At 45.1% G+C, this 22237-nt stretch overlaps 1 protein-coding gene across 1 annotated transcript in view; it reads left to right on the forward strand.

Moving 5' to 3' along the window:
• BCL7C (BAF chromatin remodeling complex subunit BCL7C) overlaps nucleotides 1–22237 on the forward strand; it is a 37720-nt gene that overhangs the window by 5147 nt on the left and 10336 nt on the right. The window lies entirely within an intron of this gene.

Below are 22237 nucleotides of genomic sequence, written 5' to 3' on the forward strand. Positions count from 1 at the left end.
GGGCCCAGCAATTACTAAAGCTCTGGGCTGCTAGGCCTGTGATTCCCATTCACACACAGGAACGTGGAGGCCCAGCGGGATTTTGGGGCCTGCGATGACCCAACCTGTTCCCTGCCCCCAGGAAGCTACAGTCTGGTGCCTCCCTGCTTCTGGTCAGCCATTCCTCCAGTGGACCCCTGCCCACACTCCTAGTGGAATCTTCCTTATCCTCATCTCAACTGCCACCTCTTCCAGGAAGCCTTCTCTGACTGCAGGCTTAGTGAGTTTCTCCCACCGTTTGGGCCCCCACACCACCACCCCGTGTGTTTCTCTCCCTTTGTCTCAGTATTGATCAGGGTGTTGGGGGATGGTGGGTTTGTGCATCTGTCTCATCCACTAGGCTGTGGGCTGCTGAGAGCAGAACTTGGTCCCAGCCATGCCTAGCAGCACACTTGGCATAGAACAGTCATAGTAGCTATTTGATGAATGAATGAGCTGAGGCTCTCCAGGAAGACTTCTCTGAGGAGGTGGCACGTGAGCTGGACTCTGAGCCATGCACCTCAGCATGGTATATCTGAAGTCAGAAGTCCTGGCTCTGTTACTCACTAGACCTATGGTTCTATGCTGGGCTCCTTTCCCTCTCTGAGCTGTACTTTGTTCATCTGAGCAATGGGGACAATAGCTAGGACTCATCTGCTGCAGTAGTTTGTGGAAACCTTCAGATAACATAAGAAACCTTCACTCTATGCCTGCCAAAGAGTCAAGAGTCCTATTTTTAACAAAGGAAGAGACTGAGGTTCAGAGAAGACCACATTGAAACTTTAAAGAACTTTTTAAAAACTTTAGGGGTATTTCCTGATAGCAGCTGCAGTAGTAATAATATTTGAGCCCGGCTGGCCAGGGGAGCCAGGTGTGCAGTGATGTAGTATATTCATTTTTTGTTGTTGCCTAACAAATTATCACAATTTTAGTGGCTTAAAACAACACAGATTTATTACCTTAGCATTCTGGAGGACAGATTTCCAAAATTACTCTCAGTGGGTTAAAATAAAAGTGTCAGCAGGGGCTCGTTCCTTCCAGGGCCTGTAGGGGGGAATGTGTGTGCTTGCCTTTTCCGGCTTCTGCAGTCCACCTGCAAGTCTTGTGGCCCCTGCCTCCATCTTCAAATCCATCAGCAAGAGTAGCATCCTCCAAACTCCCTTTCTCTCTCTGCTTCCATTGTCACCTTTTCTTCTCTGACTCTCCTGCCTCCCTCTATTAAAGACTCTGGTGATTACTTTGAACCTACTGGATAATCTAGGATAATCTTCCCATCTCAAGATTCTTAATTTAATCACATCAGCAGAATCTTATTTGCCATGTAAAGTAACACCGTCACAGGTTCCAGAGATAGGGCATGGATATCTTCGGAGGGCCATGATTCAGCCCAGCACACGTGGTAATAATCTCAACCGTTTTGGGGGTGTGTGAGTCATCTCATGTATCACCCCATGGGGTAACGAGACTGCTCTGTAAAGTGCTTTGTATGGATTAGTACAGTATTAAGGCCCAGAATTCAGGCTCTGGGTTTGAATCTCAGCCTTTCCATTCATTCTCTCTGTGACCTTGAGCAAGCGACTTAACCTCTCTGTGCCTCAGTTGTTCTATCTGTACAATGGAGATAATGGTAACAGCAGCCTGGTGAGATGATTGTGAGGATTAAATGAAGGGGTACCTGGAGAGAGAGAGTTCTTGGCTTGGTCCACAGTAAGTGCTCAACAAATGGCTTTTAGTTTTCCCTGTTACCCCGTTCTATAGATGAGGATGCTCAGCAGTAGGGGTAGAGGGCAGAGACTCACTTACCAGTGAGACTGGGAAAGAAGTTACTTCCAAGTAGCCTGGAAAGGCTAAAGTTTGAGTCTCCCCCATTCCTATCGCTCTCCTGGCCCAAGGCCTCAGGCTCTGGGCATCTGTCGCTTGGCCCAAGCCTGCCCACACCCTTTCTGTAGTCTACTCTGTAACTACTCTGTAACTTTAAAAGCCACCTCTTCCATAGCCACACCCCTGCCCATCACCTTGCCATGCCCTCCCTGCCCCCTCCCCACATCCAAACTCTCTTTTTGGAAATTCTTCACCCTTGGCTCTTGGGCCCTAGCCTCCAGTGCCCCACCATTCTTTTCCTCTGTATCATTCTCTCCTTTTCTGAACCCCTAAAATATCCCTCATGAACATTTTCTGACCTAGCTCTTTTCTTCATGAAAACTCTCCTTGCTAGGTTCTACCTACTCCTTGAATTAAGGTTCCCAAGTTTCTGTCTTCAAGTTGTGCCCCCACCTCCAGACTCAGGGCCACATGCCTTCAAGGCATCTCCCCTGGGATGCCCCGCAGGTCCTCAGCCTCATCCTCCTCCCAACCTGATCCCAGCATGCCCCACTGGGATTCCCCAGAAATGGCCCACAATCCCAGGAGCTGGCTAAGGTGGGAGCACCCAGAAGTCAGAGTCAGCATTCGATGAGGCCCTCTGTCTCATGAAGTCCCTGTTCTAAATGATCTTCCCACCTTCTGGCCCTTTCTTTGGGGTCCCGGTGTTTTGCTGGTGCTTCTCAGTGAGTTTCTCTGCTTTGCTCTTGCCCATCACCCATCCGTTGTCCACCCAGCTGCTAATTATAGCAACATGTATTTATTGTGCACTTACTGTTTGCCTGGCACTATTCTAGGCCCTGGGGATACAGCATAGACTTAATGGAAAATAAATCTTTGCCTTCATGGACCTAATCTTCAGTAAATTAGATCTTATGTAGAAAATTATAAGTACTTTAGAAAAAATAGAGTAAGGGAGGCGGGGAAAGAGGAGACTGCAATTGTGAAATCGGAAATTCAGGGGAGGCCTTATGGAGGAGATATTTGATGAAAAGTTTGAAGGAAGGAAGGGGGAGAGCTTTGTGCTTACCTGGGTGAAGAATATTCCAGAAAGAGGGAATAGCCAGTACAAAGGCCCTGAGGGGGCACATGGCTATAAATAAGATCAGTGCGTCTGGGGTAGAGGGATGGGAGGAGAGGGGGTGGGAAGTGAGGTCAAGTCAGGTAGGGCCACAGAGGCAAGTCAGGCACATAACGTGTCATTCAAACTTTGAGGATAAAAGGAGATGTATTGAGTTTGACAAAAAGTTTGTTTGAGTTTTTCCATAATGTTACAGATTATGAACCTTACCCAAATGAATTTTTTGGCCAACCCAGTATTAACCAGTTATACCCAGATAACAGATGAAATCTGGGATAACTAGAGTGTAAGGTCATCCTCTTTGGAGGCCATTGTGAGGACCTGGCTTTCACTGTCGGTAAGATGAAAAACCATTGAAGGGGTGTGAGCAGGGCAGTAACATGATCAGATTTAGACGATTTTTTCTTCCTCAATATTTTATTGTATAGAGTTTTAAAGTTTACAGCACAATTGGAAGAATTGTACAGGTAACACTGATAACACCTGCCACCTAGATGCTCTTACATTTTACTGTTTGCTGAACCACATATCCTTAGCCACCCATCCATCCATCTTTCTTATTTTCTTTATACATTTCAAAATAAGCTGCACAAAATGGTATACCTCCCTCTCAACACTTCAGCATATATGTCAATTAGAGTCCAGTGTTGACTAGAGTCCAGGTTTTGCTTTTCCTTTGAGGCAAGCTGTCCATATAGCAAAATGCACAGGTGTTAACTGTGTTTCAGTGTGTTTCAACAAATATATAATCTGCAAGCCCTTATCAACGACATCACTGTCTCCCCCTGGAAAGAAAGTTGGCTCTTCCTTGTCCCCAACTCCCTAGAGGCAGCACTGTTCTAATTTTGTTTTTGATTAGGTTAACCTGTTCTTGAACTTCACATGCATGGAATCTTATAGTAGTCACTCCTTGGTGTCTGTTTTCTTTCATTCAGCATAATGTTTTTGAGAGTCGTCCACACTGTTGCTTGGATCAGTGGTTTATTCCTTCCTATTGCTGGGTTATAGGCTGTACACTTGGCTTTGACCGGGAGTACCCTGCCAGGTAGAGAGCAGATGGTTCCAAGTCCTCTCGCTGTTTCTAGCTCCCTGTACAAGTATGTCAAGGCTGGTGCTCAGAGCCCTGGATAAGGGCATCACAGAAAGATGGATAGCCTTTCCTCAGGGCCCTTTCTAGAATATCTGGGGGCATCAGTCCCCAGATAGAACTATATCAGAGGTAGAATCTAGGGTGACCAAGCATTCTGGTTTGCCCAGGACTTTCCCCTATGTTAGCCCTTCAAGTGCCATTCCCAGGAATCCCTCAGTACTTGGCAAGCTGGGATGGTTGGTCACCCTAGCAGGATCCCACCACTGCCCCTTGAGCCCCTGGCCCTTTGTCACTACACACTACACGTCCTTCCTTCTAAGGACTTATTTTCATTATACTCCAAACTGTTCTGTTGCTCCCTAGCTCTAAAACTTCACATGGCTCCCCATGGCTTTGTCTGGCAACCCAAAGGATATCCTCAGCCTACACCAGTGGTTCTCAAACTTTATTGCACATTGGAACCACCTGGGAACTTTTGATGCCTAGCTTCTAGCTCCAGGCATTTTCAGTGGTATAGGGCACGACTTGGGCATCAGCTCCTCAGGTGATGCTAATATCCTGCAAAGTTTGGGAACCAGTGGCCTGTGGCTAGGACTTCCTTGACTTACATGGTATTGAATGTGTTGCCAGCACTTAAAATCAAGTGATTTCATATAAAAATCTGGACTCCCGGCCTCCTTTGACAAAGCAGATGCTCCGAGACTTAGAGTCTGCTGACAGGGTCATCACCCAGGGGAAGAGGGCTGGCTGCCCATGGAGGCAGAGCATGTGTTCTTTAGTCTCTGCAGCCCACATCACCCTTCCACGCCTTGCTCTGCTTGTTCATGTTCACTTGCATGGCCAGCAGGCCAGTCTGAACTCTTCAGCCTGGTCCGTGCTCACCTCCTAGCCTCTTCATTTCTTCTTCCAGGGTGCTTACCTCATTCCTGACCTGCCACATGGGCCTCGTGGTGCTCTTTCCCACCTACCTTTGCCCATGCAGTTCTCCCACCAAACTCCTTATCGTGGCAGACCAGGCCCTGCTCAATTTGGCCCCAGCCCATCTCTCTCGCTTGGGCTTCCCTGGTGGCTCAGCTGGTAAAGAATCCACCTGCAATGTGGAAGACCTGGGTTCGATCCCTGGGTTGGGGCGATCCCCTGGAGAAGGAACGGCTACCCATTCCAGTATTCTGGCCTGGAGAATTCCATGGACTCTATAGTCCATGGGGTCCCAAAGAGCTGGACACAACTGAGCGACTTTCACTCACTCACCTCTCTCACCCCTCTGCCTGAGCTCTCTACCATCTGACCCATAAACACAGAGAAGATGACCAAGCTAGTTCCCATCTTAGCCCTTGCTCTTCCCTCTGCCAGAGAAACCCTTCTCTTCCTCCTCTTCTCTTTCTTTCTGGCCAATACCTACCTATCTTTCAGGCCTTGGCTTAGCACTCACCTCCTTCAGGGAGGTTCTTTGATCCTCAGACTAGGTCAGGTTCTGGGTTAGTCACCATACTTCCTCTTTGGCTTGACATCTCACTTCCTGTGCTAAGTAAGGCCATGTTGTTCCTTTCTGTTCAGGGCCTTCTGTAGTGATTGGTAAGTAGTAGCGTTTGTTAGTGATCAGTGAATGAAAGACCATCTCCCTTTCTCCATTGGCAAATCCTATTCCTTTTCCTGTTACATTTCTACTACAGCATTCAACTCTGTTCTCTTGGAGACCCATAACTTTACTGAGATCAAATGATCCATTGAGTTTTAGCTCAAGTCCTTCTCACAGTGGGCTCAGAGGGTCCCAAACTCATCCTGTGGTTGTTTGCCCAGTTTCAGAATGCATATCTGGAATTGGCATACTCAGCCATGAGTGGACTCTCCATGTCAGTTGAAGGCAGGGCTGTAACTGGTTGGTGACCCCCAGGTCCCAGCACAGGGCAGGTGCAAGGGCAGAGCACAGTAACTTACTCTGTTCTCTTGTATTTGTCTGTTGGCAATGACTTTTCTGCCTGTCCCCTCCTCCGTTGCTCCAGTCAGCTCTGGGATGCAGCTGTGGTGATGTGAAGGGTTCAGGACACAGAATAGGAATGGAGGTATTCCAGATTCAGGTGATTTGTACCGTGTGATCTTGGGCAAGTCATTTCCCTATCTAGACCTTAGTTGTCTCATCTGAAACGTGGAGCCAATGTCATCTTTTCCATATACAGTAAGTCCCCTACATGAGAACCTTCAAGTTGCGAACTTTCTACAGTGCAAACGTGTTCGTACGTCCAGTCACGTAAGTTAGTTCACGTGTCTGGTTGTACACTGTCACGTGCATCTTCTACAAGTGGTTGTGCTTTTGTGTACTTTACTGTACAGTACTATACAGAGTACAGTAGAACAGAATCTTTATTCCAAGCCCAGGAGGCCCAGAAGCAAGTGTAAAAGCAGCAGCAGTGTAGCTGCTAAGAAGCACCAAGTGATAACAATGGAAACAACAGTGAAAATAATTGAGAGAGTGGAGCGAAGTGAAAACATGGTAGATGTCACTCATTCTTGAAACATGAATCATTCAACCGTCAGCAGGATTCCAAAGAACAAGGACAAGATCATGGAACGTGTGAAGTGAAGTCTGCTGTGCCGATGATGTCAACAATAATGTCGAAGAAGCCTGGACAATTGATGGGGGAGATGGAGAAACTTCTCAGAGTGTGGATGCAGGATCAGCATCAGTGTCAAATCCCGCTCAGCTTAATGCTGATTCAAGAGAAAGCTAAAAAGCCTTTATGAAGCCTTGAAGAAGAAACAGGGCGAAGAATCAGAGGGTGCATCTTTAATGCCAGCCATGGTTCAAGGCTGCAGTCAACCTTCACAACAGAAAAGTGACGAGGCCACGAGTGCAGATAGGGTAGCTGCCTGGGAACTTCCTGGAACCCTTTGAGAAATTATTGTATTGTACTGTACTGTACTAATGAAGACCTGATGGAATTGAAGGCCCAGAGGAAGGACGAAGAGAGACAAGAGGAAGAAGAAATAACAGAAGAACTGAAGCTATTCACGATGCTGGAAATGACAAGATGATTTTATTTGAGGAGGCAGTTTTAGTTTTTGAGGCATAGGACCTGAACGTAGAATGGTACATGAATGTTGTTCAGGATGCTATCCAGCACTACTGGATCATCTATAATGAGAGAAAAAGAGCTACTACCCAGTCCATCACTGGATTGTTTTTTTTTCAAGAGGGTAGATAGAATTGAATCCAGCAAGGAACCAGAACCTGTGCCATCAGCATCAGGCGTGAGTGGAACTGCAGCTTGCTCTCCGTCTCCTGTTGCTGACGATCCTTCAGTTCCACCATCTCCCACCTCGTCTCCTTCCTCCAGTCAGTAACTCTTCCTGCCTGTTCACTGGATGCCACCCCTGGATGCCAGCTGCTGTACTGTACTTTTCAAGGTACTGTACTCTAAGATTAAAAATGTTTTGTTTACTTTATTGTATTTGTTTTTTATGTATTATGTGTGTGAAAAGTATAAAAAAACCTGTTACAGTACAGTACTACTGTAGCTGATTGTGTTAGTTGGGTTCCTAGGCTAACTTTGTTGGACTTAGGAACAAATTGGAGTTATGAATGAGCTCTCCTAAGGAACTGGTTGGTATGTAGGGGACTTACTATATATATACCAGGAGCAGAATGAACCAAGTGCAGATCATGTACCCTGAGAATCTATATAGAAACCAAATTTTTGTAAAGTGAATATTTCGAACCTTTAAGTTTTAAAATCACTGGAAGGATTGCGAGCACTCTAGGAAATTTAAGAAATGCAATGTCAAAGAAAAGAAAGTGAAAGTCTGCTGTATCGATAATAACCTCAGCTGAGGTTTTACTGCACCTATTTTAAGATATGGTGAGGGAACTGGAGCGAGGCGGTTGGAATCAATGAACATAGCCCTAAATGGGGCACCGGGGCTCTGGTTCAGCTGCCGGGTGACTTCAGTCGCCTTGTCTGTAGAATTGGATCCACAGGCCGTGCTCCCCTCACTGCCTTTGGTGAAGCTTCCTGGAAACAAAGGAGGGCAGCATGCCTTCCAAACGGCCGACAGCCAGGAAAGCGCGCCGCGGCGTCGCAAGGGTTAAGGGCACAGAGCGCAGAGCCCGGCATCCTAGAGAGGCCGCGGGCGGACTTCCGGCGCCGGCGCGCTGGGCGCGGTTTCTCCCTGGGTTGCGAGGAACCAGCGAAGGTGTGTGTGTGGCCGGTGCTCTGTCCAAGCTGCGGCAGATCATGGTCACCGAGGCCAAACCGTGCCGATGTGTCCCCTTCCTCCGAGTTCCTGACCAGCATCTTCTCCCGGGGGCAGCATGTGAGGCACTCTGGGCCTTTAGTCTCAATGGCTGTAATGCCGGCATGAGGATCCCGGGACTAGCCGATCACAGTCGGTTTTTTCTAATTACTTACCCCCAGAGAAACTACTTTGGAGAAGGAAATGGCAACCCACCCCAGTGTTCTTGCCTTAAGAATCCCAGGGACAGGGGAGCCTGGTAGGAGGCCGTCTATGGGGTCGCACAGAGTCGGACACGACTGAAGTGACTTAGCAGCAGCAGGAAAACTACTATATCCCCATTATCCTCAGCCCAGCATATTTCCCCTTCTTACTACAACTTTGGGAACATGTTCTCATTTTACAAGTAAGAAAAGTGAGGTTCAGGGCGATTTTCTCCACAGTCATGATGCACGACGGTGGCGGAGTAGGGAGGATATAAACCAGTCAGCTTTAGAACATTTTTATCACCCTCAAACCATACCCATTAGCAATCATCCCATTCTCCTTCAGCCCTAGACTATCACTAATCTATTATATGTTCTGTTTATATAGATTTGCCTATTCTGGACATTTCATATAAGGCCTTTTATGACTGGGATAATCCCCTTTCTTTTTACGACTTGACTGGCAGATCTGTTTGGGGAAATATTAACTAATATTGAGTGTTTACAACTAGAATCTTTTCATAAAGGGGCAAAAGCTTACCACAGGGAGATGATGGGGGGTGGTACTCACAGATCTGTCTGAGTTAAGTAATAGCGAGTTATAATAGTGGTCCTGGTTTAGGTATCTTTGCATCCTTTACCTCATGGAGAAAAAATAAAATTTAGCAGCTTTCTCTCTTAAAAAAAAATGTATATACACACACACACACACACATATATATATTTACTTATTTGGCTGCTCCAGGTCTTAATTGTGGCACTTGGGATCTTAGGTCTTCGTTGCCACATGTAGGACCTTTAGTTGTAGCATGTGGGCTCTAGTTCCCTGACCAGGGATCAAACCCCAGCCCCCTGCATTGGGATTGCGGAGTCTTAGCCACTGGACTGCCAGGGAAGTCCCACAGCATATACCATACAATCTGCACACTTAAAATAGACAGTTCAGTGGTTCTTTATGTTCAGAGTTGTGCAGTTCTCACCACAGTCAGCTTTAGAACATTTTTATCACCCTCAAACCATACCCATTAGCAATCATCCCATTCTCCTTCAGCCCTAGACTATCACTAATCTATTATATGTTCTGTTTATATAGATTTGCCTATTCTGGACATTTCATATAAGGCCTTTTATGACTGGGATAATCCCCTTTCTTAAAGTCCAGGCCTTGAGCTCAGAGCTTTGGCCTATAACCATAGCCAGTGAGAATTAGATACCATCATTTTGACATTGTTGTATTTATTTTTTACCACCTTAGGGTAAGTTCCTGTTTGTGGTAGTGTCCTTCTTGAATAAATGTGTTTTCATTTTGAAAGTTATTTTTAAATGACAAGATTAAGCAAATAGTAGAAATGGTGTATGAATGTCTGAAGGTTGGGAAGATGGGATGTGAATGAAGTTTGGAAAACACTAGATTATCTGATTTGAGGCTTTCCAGGATATAGTTGGAAAACCACCCTATTATTCCATTTCACTCTCCTAACAATTTCTCAGAAGAAGTGCATCATTTTACTGATGAAACAGGTATAGCAAAGTTAACTATGGTAACTTGTCCAAGGTCACACAGCTAGTGACAGAACCTAGATTTAACCCACAGTCTAATTCCAACCAGCTTTTAACCAAATTTGAAAGTAAAACTGGGGGTGAGAAATGGACTAGCAGACTTGAGAGAGGACCCTAGCCACTAGACCAAAACGTGGGGACCAGGCTGGTTAAGTTGTTTTGGGTACACCTTCAAAGTACGTGTGTACTCAGTCGTGTCTGACTCTTTGGGGCTGCATGGATGGTAGCTTGTCAGGCTCCTCTGTCCATGGAGTTTTCCAGGCAAGAATACTGGAGTGGGTTGCCATTTCCTACTCCAGGGGATCTTTCCAACCCAGGGAGTAAACCCACATCTCTTGCATATCCTGCATTGGCAGGCAGATTCTTTACCACTGCACCAGCTGGGAAGCCCCTTCAAACAAATAATCAATTATTAAAACACACACACACTGTAATTTTTGACTCTAAGCAGAAATTCCATCTGAGGCAATGTTGGGATTTTGTTCCTCTCTCAAGGGCACACAAGAATCCAAGAAGTGTTGCCTGGAGAACTAGAGTGGCATGTGTGTTTTGGTGCCAGGGAGAGTCTAATTCCATGGTGGGATAAATTCCAGTTAAGGAATTCAAGACCTTGTACTAGAGAGGTGTCCCCCTAATTCACATGGCAGCTGCATCTGCAGTTTCTTCTAAGTAAAGTCCCTTCTGTGCAAATGCTGTGACAGCCCACTTTCCTCTCTAATCCCTGATGGGCCCAGGAGTTAGCATCTGAACCCAACTTGCCATAGCAGTGCAGGAGACATGGGTTCAATCCCTGGTTATGGGAACTAAGATCCTGCAAACCACGTGGCACAGCCAATATAATAGAAAAATAAAAACTTTTTTAAAAAGAGAAGCTGAACCGGAAAAGTTCAAAAGGAAAAACCAGGGAATGAAATATTCATAGAGGGCTTTGAAAAGCTCTGACACATTCGTGGGTATCCCTAGAAGGTCACAAGCATGTATAGAAAAGACCTGAGAAGACCCTAAACTCTCACCTCTAGCTGACTTTAATGCTCTGTGCAAGCAAGAAGTGGAAGTTAAAGCAGTGTTGCACACATACACACAGTCCCTCAGAAAAGACTAGGAAATTTACTAGTTGAAGGCATTAGTTGTCCAATCATTAGCTGACCACTAAGCAAGTTAATTGAGCACAGACTTTAGTGACCATGCACAAAGAGTACAGTCTTTACAGAATTAACCTAGAAAAGTTCATAAATAGCAGCAAGAGCAACAACAAACCCTGAGGAGGGGTAGAATCTGACTTTTGGAGTTGCCACATTATAATATTTAAGATGTCACTGTTGGGAATTCTCTGACAGTCAGTGGTTAGGATTTCATGCTTTCACTGCTGAGGGCCTGGGTTCAATCTCTGGTTGAAGAGTTAAAATCCCACAAGACACATAGTGCAGCCAAAAAAAGAGATGTCAGTTTCAAAAACAACAAAATAATTATGAGACACATACATACATACACAGCAAATAGAAATAGAAGTTCTGGAGCTTAACAATACAAAAATACAACTGAAATGAAAGATTCAGTGAACAGGGCTCTGTAGCAGATTTGACTTGGCAGAAGAATCAACACAATTGAAGACAGGTCAATTGAGGTTACTCAGTCTGAGGAACAGAAAGAAAAAAGAATGAAAAAAAAAATAGTGTCCCCAGAGACCTATGGGATATCATCAGGTGTACTAATAAACACATAATGAGAGTCCTAGAAGGAGAGACGAGAACTGTGTAGAAAGAGTATTTGAAGAAATAATTTTCCCAAATTTGATTTTTTAAAAAATTAATCTACACAGCCACAAAGCTCAAAGTAGGATAAACTGAAAGAGACTCACATCTAGACACATCATAATCAAACTATCAAAAGACAGAATACTAAAAGCAGCAAGAGAAAAAGCAAATTATCATGCACAAGGAATCTTCCATAAGATTAACAGCTAACTTCCTATCAGAAACTATGGAGGCCAGAAAACAGTGAGATAACATATGCAAAGTGCTGAAAGAATAAAACTGTCAACCAAGAAATCTATACCCAGCAAAACAATCCTTAAAAAAAAAAATGAAATTAAGACATTCCCAGATCAACAAAAATGGAGAGAATCTGTTCCTAGCAGAGTTACCCTACAAGAAATAGAGAGGCAATCCTTTAGGCTGAAATGGAAGGACTAGACAGTAACTCAAATCCACATGAGAAAATAAAGAATATCAGTAAAGGAAACTATGTAAGTACATGAAAAAGATAGTATAAATACATTTTGTTTATAATTTTATATGTTTTAAAGACAACTGCAAAATGCAATAATTGTAAAGTGGGGTTTATGGGCTTATAATAAATAAAGATGTAATCTGTTTGGCGATAATAGCACAAAGTAGGCATAAGAGAAGGGAGCTATAGAGGAGCAGCTTTTTACATACTACTGAAATTAAGTTGGCATTACCGTGAAATAGATTGCTTTAAGTAGAGATGTTAATTGTAATCCTCAAGGAAACCACTGAAAAAGTAACTCAAAAGAATAGACTAAAAAAAACAAGGGAATTAAAATGGAATACTAGAAAATATTTAACACAAAAAGAAAGCAGCAGTGGAAAAACAAGAACAAAAAGTGAAAGGCATATAGATAACAAGTAGCAAAATGACATGTAAATCCTATCTATGAACAATTACATTAAGTTTAAATAAACGCTGCAGTCAAAGAGATTTGGCAGATTTTTTAAAATCTTAAAAAGCCCAATATGATCCAACTATATGATGTCTTTATAATCAATGACATAAATAGGTTGAAACTAAAAAGAAAAAGATATACAAGAGTAACTATAAGAGATGTGGAGTGGCTATGCTAATTACTAGACAAAACAGAATTCAAAACAAAACTTGTTACTAGAGACAAGATATTTTATTATAATAAAAAGGTTGACCTATCTAGAAGACATAATAATTATAAATATATAGGTGCCAAAAAACAGAACCCCAAAATACCTGAAACAAAAACTGACAAAACTGAGGGAAGAAATAGACAATTCAATAATAATTGAAGACTTCAATACTGTAGTTTTGACAATGGATAAAATAACTAGACAGAAGATCAGAAAGGAAACAAATCCAACAATAGTGGAGTAGGCTTCCTATCTATTTCATTCCTAGGAACTATGATCAAGTACCATTGCCAAAGACCTCTGCTAGCCAAGAAATCAGATTGCCTGGTAGTCCCCACTGCCCTTTACAATTGATGTGTCTACCTTGTCTGGATCCCCTCATGTGTGTATTAGTTGCTCAATCGTATCTGACTCTTTGCAACCCCATGGACTGTAGCCCAACAGGCTCCTCTATCCATGGAATTCTCCAGGCAAGAATACTGGAGTGGGTAGCCATTTCCTTCTGCAACAGATCTTCCTGACTCAGGGTTCGAACCCAGGTTTTCTGTATTGCTGGCAGGTTCTTTATGGTCTGAGCCACAGAAAAGCCCAGATCCCATCATACCCACTGATATTAGGGAGCCACTCCTCAAATAGTGATATCCTCTATAGTCATACCTGGCCTACAAAAGAGAATAATCACGTAAAGCATGGAGGTGCTCCCTTCAATGTTTTAGCAAAGAAATTGTCTTCTGGGTCCTCTCACTGAATACAGTTGACAGATTGCACATGATTAGTCGGTCACACTAAGCCTTCCCTGGTGGCTCAGAGGTTAAAGCATCTGCCCCCAATGTGGGAGACCCGGGTTCGATCCCTGGGTCGGGAAGATACCCTGGAGAAGGAAATGGTAACCCACTCCAGTATTCTTGCCTGGAGAATCCCATGGACGGAGAAACCTGGTAGGCTACAGTCCACGGGGTCTCAAAGAGTCGGACACGACTGAGCGATGGAACGGAACGGAAGCCTTTAGATTCTCTCTTCTATGTGATACCAGGAACACTGTAGCATCTTGACCTCACTAAGTGTAGACTGCTATTAGGTCCAAAATTCAGTTAGCTAACTAACTAATTTCTTAGTGCCAACTTCTTAGCACATTAAATCTTTAGTAAATATACCCATAAATGAATGTGGCTCTAGCTAGATTTATAATCTACCCTCATTGCTCTAACACCCTTAAAACCCATTCTCACACACTTCTTAGGTTTCTGTCAACATATTAGCAATGTATTACAATTCTTCCAATGTATAAGATGTTCCTTCCTGTATCATAATGTGTACCTGTTTCCCTGGAATATGTTGAGATTTTACCCTAGTTAAAGGCTTAAAACTCAACATTCAAAAAACAAAGATCATGGCATCTGGTCCCATCAATTCATGACAAATAGTTGGGGAAACAATGAGAGACTTTATTTCGGGGGGGCTCCAAAATCACTGCAGATGGTGACTGCAGCCATGCAATTTAAAAGATGCTTCCCCCTTGGAAGAAAAGCTATGACCAACCTAGACAGCAGAAACATTACTTTGCCAACAAAGGTCCATCTAGTCAAAGCTATGGTTTTTCCAGTAGTCATGTGTGGATGTGAAAGTTGAACTATAAAGAAAGCTGAGTGCTGAAGAATTAATGCTTTTGAACTGTAGTGTTGGAGAAGACTCTTAAGAGTCCCTTGGACTGCAAGGAGATCAAACCAGTCAATCCTAAAGGAAATCAATCCTGAATATTCACTGGAAGGACTGATGCTGAAGCTCCAATACTTTGGCCACCAGATGCAAAGAACTGACTCCTTGGAAAAGACCACGATGCTGGGAAAGATTGAAGGCAGGAGAAGGAGATGACGGAGGATGAGATGGTTGAATGGCCTCATCAACTCGATGGACATGAGTTTGAGCAAGTTCTGGGAGATGGTGATGGACGGGGAAGCCTGGCATGCTGCAGTCCATGGGGTTGCAACGAGTCGGACATGACTGAACGACTGAGCTGAACTGAAAGACTTATAGGCAGCAGGGGAGATGAATTTTGAGTGGAATGAGCACCCCTTTTCAAGGCATTTGCCCCAGGTAAAGTTATCACAGGGTTTTCAAACAGAAAAGTTAGTTTCATCAGACACAGGAGAGCAAGCTACTTCCAATGGCCAAAGAGACTCAGAATGACTTGGGAGTTCAATATTGTTTCCTTTGTCTGATTCTAACCAGATGCACTCTAAAGGAGATAATCCTGGGTGTTCATTGGAAGGACTGATGCTAAAGCTGAAACTGCAATACTTTGGCCACCTCATGCGACGAGTTGACTCACTGGAAAAGACTCTGATGCTGGGAAAGGTTGGGGGCGGGAGGAGAAGGGGACAACAGAGAATGAGATGGCTGGATGGCATCACCAACTCTGTGGACATGAGTTTTGAGTGAACTCCAGGAGTTGGTGATGGACAGGGAGGCCTGGCGTGCTGTGATTCATGGGGTCGCGGAGAGTCGGACACGACTGGGCGACTGAACTGAACTGAACTGAACCAGATGCACCCTTCCAAATTTCTGCACCCTATTCTTTTCTGATTGATGCCCTAGATTTCCCATAACAAATTTTTTAAGACAGTGAATTCAGTTGTCATTTTCTGTCTCTAATCACTCAAGTGAACTGCAAAGAATCCATCTTACCACAAGGTTGAGAGTTATTACAACTGCCATCGGAGCCAGAAGCAGCAGCCAGTTGAACTCCCAAGGCATATGCTTTAGTTGGCACCCCATCACAGTCAGCCACAGGTGATAGTTTGATTAACTGTGATGCAACAGCCTAGTGTGGTTTATTAGCATCCCATTTCCCACTGACTAGAGCTCAGCACTCAAGGTTGTGACCATATCACTGCAAAATCCCATCTCTATGGGTCTTTCTCCTAGGAGCACTCCCAAAACCAATTTTTGTATCAGTCAGGGTCCAACCAGGAGGCAGAAGCCACCATGGGAAATTTTAACATAAAGAACTATTGATAGGAATAATAGCTAACAAGGGCTAAAGAGAATTCTAAAGAATACAGAATTAGATACTAAGATCAGCTACTATCCCCAGGACTGATGTAGAGAACCCGAGAAAGATCCCTTTCCCACCAGGCTGAGATCAAAAATTGAAAGGACCTGGCAGACAAATTGCTGACAGCCTTACCTATGTGACTTCCTGGAAATCGGCCCTCTGGGGTGTCAGGTGAAGCTGCTAATCATGAAGTATTGCTAGAACCAAGATCGCAGGAGGTGTTCTCTACAGGAGCCTGGTGCTGTAAAGCTTTATCAGTACAGGGATCAGCACACTGGAAAGTCACACCACTGTGGAGTCACATGGTAGAGAATATACACTCAGTGAGAGCCAGGTGCTAGAGAGAGCAGCACTGATAAAGGAATAAGCACCGTCAACATTAGAGAAAGTGAGCTTGGTAAGAACACAGTGCTGGAGGAAATCAGACTGCTCCCGTTGTCGTGTTGGAAGAAGCATTCTCTGCAGATCAGTGTGAGAGAAAGCTGTGTCAGGGTCAGGACTGGTGGTGTACAAAAGTAGTCCAAGCGCTGAGTCCAGTCACTGCAAAGGCAGCATGTGGTCTGGGGTCAGTGGTGTCCGCACGGGGGTAGAGAGGTAAGGCAATGTGGTTGCAAGTTGGGAGCTGTGAGCTCATCAAAGGACTCCTCACTGTCACCTCTAAGGCAGGGAACCCCTGGATGTGCCCATGCAAAACTGTGCAACAGGAGCAAGAAAAAACCCTCAACAGTACCAGAATCAGGAAAAGCATCTCCTTCCTCTTTCAATGTCCCTCCAGCGCCCTCTACTGACAAAGCTTAATATCGTGTTCACTGCAAGGAGAACCGCGTACATAGTCCAGTTCAGTATCTCAGAGCAAATACTAAAGCGTGAATTTGGAGCTGAGAGGCAGTAACTTGAAAACTGTTCATAATGGCAGAATCCCCACATAGTCTCTCTGAACCACAGACTGGGGACCAATATAGCAAGACAGGCTAAGTGAAAGTCCCACTTGCTACAAAGACAACAAACCAGTAAAAACACCACATCCCTGGCAGAAGTGCAGAGATTCATGCCAAAGAATTGAAAGAAGCAGGGGTAGTGAGACATATCACATACCCATTTAACCTGCCAGTCTGGCCTGTTCAGAAGTCAGATGGAGAATAACTGTGGACCAGCATGAACTGAATCAGGTGATGATTCCAATTGCAGCTGCTGTCCCAGATTTAGCACTTTCCCCCTGGTATTTGGTAATTGACTAGTGACTTGGCTTTTTCTCCATACCAAGATGCAAGGTCCATCAGAGCAGTTTCCTTTTTAGCTGGCAACGCCACTGTATATCTTCAGGATTCTCTAGGGATCTGTCAATTCTGATCTGCGGTAATATAGTCTACAAAGATCTCAATAATCTTAACATCCCACAGACCACCACACTGGCCCACTATATTGAGAACATTATTGGATCTGATGAGCAGCAAGTAACAAGTACCTTAATTGTCCTAATAAGACATATGCCGACTAGAAGGTGGGAGATAAATGCCCTCGAAAGACTCGGGGTACTTCCCTGGTGGTTCAGTGGTTGAGAATCCACCTGCTAATGCAGGGGACATGAGTTCAATCCCTGGTCCGGGCAAATTCGACATGCTGCAGGGCAACTAGGCCCCTGTACCACAAGCAGTGAAGGCTGTGCTCTGGAGTCCATGCTCAAAACGAGAAGCCACTACAGTGAGGAGCCCTTGCACCACAACTAGAGGGTAGCCCCCGCTCGTCACAACTAGAGAACGCCCATGTGCAGTAACGAAGGCCCAGCACAGCCAAAAAAAAAGATTCAGGGGACTGTCACTCCAGTGAAGTTTCTGGAGATTCAGTGGCCTAGAGTATGTAAAGATATCTCCTCCAAGGTGACAGACCAGTTGCTCCTCACACAACCTGTTCCCCTTCAAAGAGGAACAGTGCTTGGTAGGCATGTATGGATTTTGGAGGCAATGTAGCTCGTCAGTAAAGCCCCCTGGGAGGTGCCAGTTTTGAGTAGAGAGCAGGGCAAGAGAAGGTTCTGTAACACTTTCAAGGCGCCCTATCTCTGTACCTATGATCCAGCAAAGCCGGTGACATTCCAGCAAGCACCAAGAACAGAATCAAAGCACAGACTCCCAGGATTTTCGATAAGTTGTAGGCTCTTTCCTATAGACAACTGTTCTATTTTTCAGAAACAGTCTCTGAGGAGTTCTTTGGTGCTCCAGTGGTTGAGAATCAGCCTTGCTATGAGGGGGTGCAGGTTCAATCCCTGGTCAAGGTAACTAAGATCCCACATGCAGCAGAGCTACTGAGCCCACGCACTCTGGAGCCCATGTGCCATAACTCAAGAGTCTGTTGCACAGCACCTGATGCAGACAAATAAATATCTTTAAAAATCTGTAGCTTAAGGGACTTCCAGGTGGTCCAGTGGTAAGACTCCAAGCTCCCAATGCAGGGGACCTAGGCTCGATCCCTGGTCAGGGAACTAGATCTAAAACCCAGAGCAAATAAATAACTATTTTTTTTAAATCTATAACTTAAAAAAGAAACAGTCTCTGGCTTGCTCTTGGGACATGATAGGAACTAAACACGTAGCCAGCAGATATTGGGTGACCAAGCAACCTGAGCTACTCATCCGGAAAAGGTGTTGTCTGACCAACCCAACTGTGAGGTTGGGTGTACACAGCAGCAATCTCTCATCACCTGAGGTAAGAGACCAAGCTTGGAAAGGTCCAGAAGTTACGAGCCATTTACAGGAGCAGGTGGTTTCTGTTGCATGGTCTTCTCTCCCTCCATCACTGGCTGTGCCTTTCTGGGGTGTCCCTTACACCCAGCTGACTGAGGAAGAAAAGACTCAAGCCTGTTTACAGGTGACCCTCACTGATAGGCTGTTATGAGCTGTCAGACAGCCACAGCTCTCGCCACCAACTGGGTGAACCTGAAGGACGCTGGTGAAGAAAAATCCTCACAGTGGACAGAACTTTGAGCAGTGTCTTTGGTTCTTCACTATGTCTGGTGGGTGAAATGACCACAAGTAGGGACCTGTATTAATTGATGGACGGTTGCTAAAGTTTGGCTTGTCAGGAACTTGAACAGAATTGGAAGATGGGTGACAAGAAATTTGAGTCCTTATAGCCCTTCTATTTTTTGCATCGGGTTTTAATTTGCAGCATGTGGGTGCTTTGTTGCAGCATGGGGAATCTAGTTCCCTGACCAGGGATTGAACCTGGGACCCCTTCATTGGGAGCATGAGTCTTAACTATTGGACCACCAGAGAAGTCCATTATAGCCCTTCTTTTAACAATCTTCCTCAGTTTTACTTCAGTTGGAGCCATTTCATTCAGGGGTCCTGCTTTGTCTTCTCTCGTCTGGTTTCTTAGTCCTCCTCAATGGGTTGTTAGCTTCTTTTTAGTTGTTCATGAGTTTATTTTCTTTGACCACTCAGAACAACATTTTAGCTTCTCTCAAACAGCTGCTGCTGCTAAGTCCCTCCAGTCGTGTCCGACTCTGTGCGACCCCATAGATGGCAGCCCAGGAGGCTCCCCCGTCCCTGGGATTCTCCAGGCAAGAACACTGGAGTGGGTTGCCATTTCCTTCTCCAAGGCATGAAAGTGAAAAGTGAAAGTGAAGTCGCTCAGTCGTGTCCCACTCTTCGCGACCCCATGGACTGCAGCCCACCAGGCTCCTCCATCCATGGGATTTTCCAGGCAAGAGTCTTGGAGTGGGGTGCCATTGCCTTCTCCGCTCTCCAACAGAGGCAAGGAGTATATAGAAGAGAGCAGTGTTCTCCTGAATAGGCCAGGATATTAGTTTGCTTGGGCTGCCATAACAAAGTACCACAGACTGGTGACTGAAACCACAGAAATTTGTTTTCTCACAGCTTTATGTATTTATTGGTGATGCAGCAAGGCATGTGGGATCTTAGTTCCCCAACCAGGCATCAAACCCGTGCCCCATGCAGTAGAGACTTATCCACTGGACTACCAGGGAAGTCTCCAATTTTCTCACAATTCTAGGGGCCAGAAGCTGGAGATCTAAGTGTCAGCAGGGTTGGTTTCTCCTAAGCCCCTCTTCTTGTAGATGGCCACCTTCTCCCTGTGTCCTTGCATGACCTTCCTTCTGTGTGTCTGTGTCTTAATCTCCTCTTTAAAAAAGATGAATTTGTTTGGTTTATTTATTATTTGGCCATACCATGTGCATGTGGGATCTTAGTTCCCTGATCCGGGATCAAACCCATGGCCCCTGCAGTGAAAACAGGGAGTCTTAAAACCACTGGACCACCAGGGAAGTCACTTAATCTCCTCTTCTCATAAGGATACCAGTCATGTTGGATTAGGGCCCTCCTTAATGACCTTATTTTAACTTCATTACCTCTTAAAAGACCCTATCTCCCAACAGATTCACATTCTGAAGTAGCAGGTGTTAGGATTTCAGCACATGAATTTGAGGGGGGGGTGCACAATTCAGCCCTTAGGAACCAGTACTGAACACATTTGAAGACCCTTATCCTGCTGCTAAGACATAAAGAGGAAACCTCACTGACAGGGCTCCTCGAGTGCCGGCAGCCATCTTGTCCAGTCAGTCTACCTCTACAGCTCCCTTCCAGGTCCTCAGAGGTGAGCAGACTAGAGAGGCTCTTCCGGGGCTGTATGTCAGGTGGAAAAGAAGGACCCCCCTATGACGCCCCTCTTCCTGAGTTCTAGGCCATGTTACTAAACCCCAGAATTCATGATTTATCCATCAACCGTCACTGGTAGCACAGGACAATGACAGGCCTTCCCTTGTAAAACCTGGTATGTAGAGGAGTAAAGCAGAACTCCCAAGTGGAAAAACATCAAGAAACTGGAATATAGATACATTTCTCTTTCCTAAAGTGAAAGTGGCTCAGTCACGTCTGACTCTTTGCAACCCCATGGACTCAGGCCAGAATACTGGAGTGGGTAGCCTTTCCCTTCTCCAGGAGATCTTCCCAACCCAGGGATCAAACCCAGGTCTCCCACGTTGCAGGTGGATTCTTTACCAGCTGAGCCACAAGGGAAGCTCTTTCCTAAGAAAGGTGGGAAAGAGGGAGTCCTTGAAAGGATTCCCACCTCTTTAGTCAGGCTCTTTTTTTATTTTAAGATTTTTGTTTGTTTGTTTTATGTGGAGCATTTTTCAAGTCTTCATTGAATTTATTACAATACTGCTTCTGGTTTATGTTTTGGTTTCTTGGCCTCCAGGCTTGTGGGATCTTAGCTTCCCCACTAGGGATTGAACTGCACCCCCTGCGTTGGAAGGCAAAGTCTTAACCACTAGGCCACCAGGGAAGTCCCTCTGGCCAGGTTCTTTCATGAAACCAAGTGTATTCATTTTCCCTTGCTCTGTAACAAATGAGCCCAAACTTAGAGTTTAAAGTGAGACTCATTTATTATCTCACATTTTTGTTGATCAGAGACTATGGGCTTGGCTGGGTTATCAGCTTAGGGTTTCATAAAGTGAAAGTGGCTCAGTCGTGTCCGACTCTTTGCGACCCCATGGACTATACAGTCCATGGAATTCTCCAGGCCAGAATATTAGAGTGGATAGCCTTTACCCTTCTCCAGGAGATCTTCCCGACCCAGGGATCAAACCAGGGTCTCCTGCATTGCAGGCAGATTCTTTACCAACTGAACTATCAGGGAAGCCTAGGGTCTCATAAGGCCCAAGTCAAGTTGCTGATTGAGGTGGGCTCTTACCTAGAAGCTGTGGGGACAAATCCACTTGCATGTGAGTTCCATTTGTTGGCCAAATTCAGTTCCTTACAGTATAGGATGTCTCCATGCTGGCTGTTGGAGTGGAGGGTGGGTGTCAGCTCTTTCAGAGGCCACCACAGGGAATTCCTTGGTGGTCCAATGGTTAGGACTCCGTGCTTCCATTGTATGGGGCCTAGGTTGGATCCTTGGGCAGGGAGCTAAGATCCCACAGGGACAAAAAAAGGCCACTGCATTCCTCATCACACAGGCCCCTTTGTCAGCAAGCCAGCAAGGGTTCCAGTTCTCCTAATGCTTCACATCTCAGACTTCCTCTTCCGCCACCTGCTGGAGAAAACTCTCTTAAACAGCTACCTGATTGGTTGATAATCTCCATATCTTAACCTCAGCTGACTTGGATCTTTAATTACACCTCCAAAAAATCCCTTCACAGCAGTACCTAGATTAGCGTTTGATTGAAGAACCAAGGGGCAGGAATTTTAGAGGCTTATCTTTAGAATTCTGCCTACCAGACAGGAAT

The sequence above is a fragment of the Moschus berezovskii genome, chromosome 27, assembly GCF_049115385.1.
Source record: "Moschus berezovskii isolate FMDL1 chromosome 27, NW_MosBer_1.0, whole genome shotgun sequence".
Lineage (NCBI taxonomy): Eukaryota > Metazoa > Chordata > Mammalia > Artiodactyla > Moschidae > Moschus > Moschus berezovskii.